We start from the raw sequence: 6,411 nt of genomic DNA, 5'->3' as shown, positions 1-6,411 counted from the left end.
GCCCGCCGCTACCGCCCGCCCTTGCGCGCGCTCTCGCCCCGCCCGTGGCCCAGAGCGGGCGGGCAGAGGATCGTTGCCTTGCGGGCGGGCCACTCACCTTCGTCCAGTTCTCCTTCCCTCCCTGGCGTGCGCCTGTCGCCACAGCGTTTTTGCAGTTTCCCGGGTTCTCGCGACCGTCCCCCAGCTCCCCGCCTCCTACCCGCCGCCCTTACTCTAGCTTCCCCCACCCTCTCCCTTTGCTCGATTCCACCGGAAAGCCAAAACAATTGGGGCCGCGCAGGCGCGAAAAAGGAAACGGAAAGAGCAGGAAGGGCGGGGGCGGTGCGACGGGACTGGAAGATTAATTGATGGGGGTTCCCGGAGAAGGTCAGGGGAGAGCTGGCGAAAGGCGCGTGCGCAGAGGAGGGGTCTCCCCGAGGAGAGCAGGGCTGGCGAGACCCTGCCGCCCTGACCGAGGCATTGGGCTTGGGTGGTAAAAGGAAGTCAGTTCTAGGAAATCTGGAGACGAAAACACCAAATGTTAAGCGGTAGGAGGTCTTTTCCTCTTGAAATTTCCTCTGAAATACAGATACTTGCAGGCTGGGTTGAAGAATGGGAGGGAGTAGGACCTAAAACAGTACCAGACCAGGGAAAAGAGGCGGGGGGTGGGGGGGAACTGGGCGACTCGCTGGGTGGGCTCTGTCTCCTCTGTCCCTCCTCCAAGAGCGCCCTCCACTTTCCAGAGCACATTCAATTTTCCTGTTTCCAAGGAAAAACAACGTAGCGCTCGAAAGGGCTCGGAGTTCGGGGGTAAGGAAAGAGAAAGGGAGATAGAAACGTTTGGGTGCGGACATGCAGCCTGCAATTGGTTTTGTGCTGCATTGCGGCGGCTCCCTCCTCTTAGCTCAGCAAATTCCATAGGTCTGCTTTTAGAAAGTGAAGTGTTTGTAGCAGCAGCAAATGACTGTGGCTCGTACTGGTTTGGATAACTGGGCACACCTTGCTACCACAAGGGCATAGATTTTGCTCTCTCATTTGCTAGATGTTAACGGGTAGTTTAAAAAAAATTGTCACAAGTACTCACACAGACTCCACCTACCTTCCTTTCACTCTTGGCACAAACCCAATTAGAATGTAATGACTTAAGTATAAGCTACATGCACATAACGTTACCGAAGATATTAGATCAGCTGAATGGAAAAGATTTCTTTTACAGTAGAATTCGGAAGCCAGATTCATTCACCAAATCTTTATTGAGTTTCCAGTTTGCTATCGCTGTGCTTAGTGTGACTAAAGGTTTTAAGTGGTTAACATTAAACAGTTAAAAGCCATACAAACGATTCAGTCATTTAATACTTGAGCACCTACTATGTGCCAGACTGGACATGGGGATGCAAGATCTAAACAAGAAGATAGAAACAATATCTATGGTAGGGGACCAGCAGTTAGTGTAATGGCTATGTCGCTGGACTCCCACGTAGTGACCATGGTTCGCGTCCTGGACCCTGTGGCTTAAAACTCACGCGGGGCGCGTGTGCGTGTGTGCCCAATATCCCAAGAGGAGTATGGAGGAAAAGGGATTGTGGCGTGGCCATCCCCCCTGGGTGGTGATTTCTTGCTTTCTGTCTCTCTGTCTCTCTCTGTCTGGCTGGCGAGCACACGCGACCTATAGCGAAAAAAAACCTCTCAAAAAAAAAAAAAAAAGATAGAAACAATACCTATGGTAAAAGATTTGTGTTTTATCCTGTAGGCAATAGGGAGCCGTTTACGAGATTTATTTATTTATGTATAAAACTGCATCATTATTTTACATACTATAATATCAGAACAAGATAAAGCCCACAATACACAGCATCCAACCATGTTGTCAAGTTAGGAAGTGGTTGACACTTAATCCCTTTATTTCTTGCCTTACACACAAAGAAGAGAAAAAAAATACAACACTAGACAACAAAAGGAGCCATGTGGGACAGAGCCACTGAGAGCTGTTTGAGCCATGGAGCGCTATACAGAGGGCACAAGTTTCCCAGTAGAAACTCCTAATCTGTGTACTTCCATGTGTGATGTGTCCTCATCACTCTTAAGAGGGGGAATCTCGGACCGGCAGTTAGTGTAATGGCTATGTCACTGGACTCCCACATAGTCGACTGCAGTTCGAGTCCCGGATCTGGTGGCTTAAAACTCACGCTGGGTGTGTGTGCATGCGTGCATGCCCAAGATCCCAAGAGGAGAATGGAGGAGAAGTGATTGCGGCGTGGCCATCCCCTCAGGGATGTTTTCTGTCTCTCTCTCTGTCCCTCTGTCTGGCGAGCGCATGCGCCCTATGGCAAAAACCTCTGAAAAAAGGGGGAGGGATATCAGGAACAGCAGCAATGGGTTCCTCTGCTATCACTTCAACAGTGATCAGGCCCAGGTTGATCATGCAATAAATATAGTTGGAGTGGGTCTGGAAATCCTCCAGGGAGAAGACAGAAGAGAGTAATGCAGTTTCTGCCAGGCGTGTGTGCCTGCGTGCCCGAGATCCCAAGAGGAGAATGGAGGAGAAGGGGTTGCACAGTGTGGCCATTCCCCGGGGTGGGTGATTTCTCATTTTCTATCTCTCTGTCTCTTCTTTCTGTCGAGCGCACGCACCCTATAGCAAAAACCTCTCCAAAAAAGAGAAAAAAAGAGTAGTGCAGTTTCAAACAGCAGCACCAAGTCCTTGACAGCTTTATGGTTTTCGTCTGCCTCATCTCTCTGCTATAGCATCTACACAATGGAGTGGTTGGGATTGATCTCCAGATGCTTTTTGGCTGTCATGTAGCCAGCTGTAGAGTTGTCTTGAAGTGCAACTTGGGGTTTCATGATCCATTCCATGTTGGCTGTCCAGCCACAGGTGCTGGTCACAATGCAGCAGGGTAAAGACAAGTCTGTTGGAGAAGCTCACCTTTATTAAACACACAAACAAAAAAGATGATTTTTATTTTATTTTATACATTCAATCACTATAGCTTGTAAAGTGAATTACCCAAAATGAATACACTTCACTTAAGGATACTATAGACACTATCAACAACAGATAATAATCCACCTCTGTGTCCTATAAATGTCTTGCCTTTCTACTTTTCTCCTTAATTTTTTCACTTGTATGTGCCCCTTTCTCTCACCCTTTTCCCATACTTTTATCAGTATCCCTAACCATTTTTCATCCTTCTGTATCCTCTAGTCTTTCAATTTCCACCATAGAGTACCGACAGCTGGTGTAAAGTGGAGACATACAATGTTGCTCATAGCCTGGTGGGTTTCATTCAGCAGTAAATTTTCTATATTTGTCCGCCTTCTATGAAATGCCAGGATACTGTTTTTTATGGCTGAGTAGTATTCAATAGAGTATATGTGCCCCACTTTTTCAACCCTTTCATCTGTTTGTGGATATTTGGGTTGGTTCCATGTCTTAGCAATTGTGAATAATGCTGTAAGAAAAATAGATGTGCAACTACTTTTCCAACTGAGTGTTCTCCTGTCCTTTGGGTAGAGATACAGGAGTGGAATTGCTGGATCATATGGTAGTTCTATTTGTAGATCTTTGATGAACCTCTATATTCTCCACAGTGGCTGGACCAATTTACTTTCCCACCAACAGTGTAGGAGAGTTTTCCTTTCACCACAGTTACCTCTTTTTTTTTTTGGAAAGGTTTTGCTATAGGGTGCGTGCACTTGCCAGAAAGACAGACAGAGAGATAGAAAGCGAGAAATCACACCCCGGGTGGAAGCCACGCCCCAAATCCCTTCTCTTCTATTCTCTCAGGATCTTGGGCATGCATGTACATGTGTCCGGTGTGAGTTTAAGGACTCAAACCATGGTTGACTACATGGGAGTTCAGCGACATAGCCATTACGTAACTACCCATCTTTTTTTTTTTTTTTTTTTTTTTTTTTTTTTTAATTTTTCACCATCCACACTGGGATTAGATGGTATCTTTTTGTGGTTTTGATCTGCATCTCCTTTATGATGAAGATGTTGAGCATTTTTCATTTCCTTTTTGACTATTCATATGTCTTAGAGTTTTTTGTTCAGATAATTTTTCCCATCTTTTAATTGTGTTGACTTTTTTTTTACCTCCAGGTAAGCCGCTTGAGTTCTCTTGGTATTCTGGTTATCAATCCCTTATTCGAGGCATAGTTTACAAAAATTCTCTCCCATTCTGAGGGTTGTTAATTCACACTAAATCTGTGTCCTTTGCTGTGCTGAAATTTCTTAATCTGCTATAATCCCACTTGTCTATTTTTCCGATTATCTACTGTGCTTTGGAGGTCTTTGCCTACCCTGATGTGTCCCAAAGTATCCCCATGTTTTCCACCAGTAGTTTTATAGTTTGAGTCTATAGTTTAGATTTTTGATCCACTTTGAGTTGATTATTTGTAATAGTGAGAAATAGGGGTCCAGTTTCATCTTTCTACAGGTGGATACTCAATTTTACCAGCACCATTTGCTAAAGAAGTTTTTATTTTCTCACTGGATTGACTGGTACCCTTTGTCAAAAATCAGTTGGCTGTATGCTTTGGGATTTATTTATGGGGTCTCCATTCTGTTACATTGATCTACATTCTGTTTTCTGTGCCATACATGCTGTTTTGATTATCACAACTTTGTAATATATTTTGGGGTCAAGGAGTGAGATTCTTGACCTTCTTATCCAAGATTTCTTTCAAGAGTTTGCACAGGTTTCCAAACTTTACCTTGCTCTTCTCCATCTTCTCCTCCTCATTCTATGGTAACTTCAGGCCCTTCTTAGTAACCAAGATCAGGCTCTTCCCATCAAACTTGACTGCTGCCTGCAGAACTGCTCAATAAGCTCAGTCATCTACATCACCTCAATGCCCTGCTTCTGCACTTGCTCCACAAAAGCAGAGTTGGCCACCTGCTCTTTGCTTTCATCAGTGATGTAATAGATGAAACTCTGTGTCTCCTTCATGCAAGAGACATATTCTTACAGGGAAGTCATCTCATCTCCAGACTAGGAAGTGGCATAACACAGCAGCTCAGAAAGGCATTGCCATTTACTGGAGTCCTCATAGATTCCAAGTTTAGATTTTTGAAGAATGCTTTATAGAATTTATTGTGGTTCTCTTTGTCTTCTGCTGGCTCAGAGAAGAACTCAGGCAACTCCTTTTTTTTCTCTTTCTTTATTTTTAAAAATTTTATTATTATTATTATTTTATCTCTCGAATACAGTTTATCTCTATTCAACACTATAGTAGAAGGTCAAGTGGGGAAAGGTTATAGTATGCATTCACTTAATAAAAACAATACAAATGATAAACATCATCACAGTAATAACAGCTAAAATTTGTATGCCAAGTATAACTTCTATTAATTGTTCTGAGTACATGATTTACGATAACTCATTTAACTACAACTAATCTAGGCAAATTATTTACAGGAAACTGTTACCAACGGCTAAATAGACCATCACATGTTGCTACTCTACTACAAAATGGCAAATGGAAGAGTTAGAGAAAAGCAATTTAAAAAATGGACATACAGGAAACTAAAAAATTGACATTATTAGCATTCATTGCACCTCCACAGAATGCATGTTTCAGTATTTAAGATTTTAAAAAATTACATTCAGAAAACTAGTCTACAGTCCTTGCAGGTACTTATTCAAAGGATGTTTATTTGCTTTTTAAAATTTCCTCTTCCTTTATTTATTTTCATTTAATTTCTTAATTAATTAATTTTTAATTTTTTTCTTTTTTATTATTTTTATTCATTTCATTTCCTTCCACACATTCAATCACATTATTATCATTTAATCACATTATTATTTGTCTTACAAAATGGATATTTAAACAGGTGAATATTTCTCCAAATTTTTAATTTTTATATATTTTTTAATACATTCAATCATATTCTTTAGCTTACAAGCTGATCATTTCAATATGTGAGCATTTCTCCCCGGTCCAGTTGATGAAAATATAACAAAACTACCACCTGTCTCAACAATGCTATCTCCGTATCTTTCCTCTAAATGTTTTTCCCCAGGCCCCACTCTTTCACAACACCACATCTGGCATTCACACCCATCTCCTGTGTTTGTACATCCTTTAGCCCATCATTTTAGTTATAGAGTGCGGACACTTGGTATATATTAAGTGAGGACATACAGTGTCTCTCCTTCATAGCCTGGCTTGCTTCACTCAGCAGTAAATCTTCCATATTCTTTCACTTCCTGTCAAAAGCCAGGGGGTTGTTGTTCTTTTATGGAAGAATAGTATTCCATAGAATATACGTGCCACAGTTTTTCAATCCATTCAGCCGTATGGGGGCATTTGGTTTGGTTCCACGTCTTAGCAATCGTGAAAAGTGCCGCAATGGGAACCAGCAGTTGGCGTAATGACTATGTCACTGGACTCCCACGTAGTCGACCGCGGTTCGTGTCCTGGACC

The 6,411-nt window shown here is 42.5% G+C and overlaps 1 protein-coding gene across 2 annotated transcripts in view; it reads right to left on the bottom strand.

The window, feature by feature from the left end:
• The window catches only part of KBTBD2 (kelch repeat and BTB domain containing 2), a 33,042-nt gene extending 32,783 nt beyond the window's left edge, over positions 1-259 (bottom strand). For both annotated transcript variants that reach the window (XM_006171482.3, XM_006171484.3), the window contains exon 1: positions 98-259. The gene's annotated coding sequence lies outside the window, so the exon portion shown is untranslated. The remainder of the gene's footprint in view (positions 1-97) is intronic.
• Between the last annotated feature and the right edge of the window lie 6,152 nt (positions 260-6,411).

The sequence above is a fragment of the Tupaia chinensis genome, unplaced genomic scaffold (assembly GCF_000334495.1).
Source record: "Tupaia chinensis unplaced genomic scaffold, TupChi_1.0 Scaffold149666_1, whole genome shotgun sequence".
NCBI classification, from domain to species: domain Eukaryota; kingdom Metazoa; phylum Chordata; class Mammalia; order Scandentia; family Tupaiidae; genus Tupaia; species Tupaia belangeri.
This window is presented reverse-complemented; position numbering and strand designations above follow the sequence as displayed.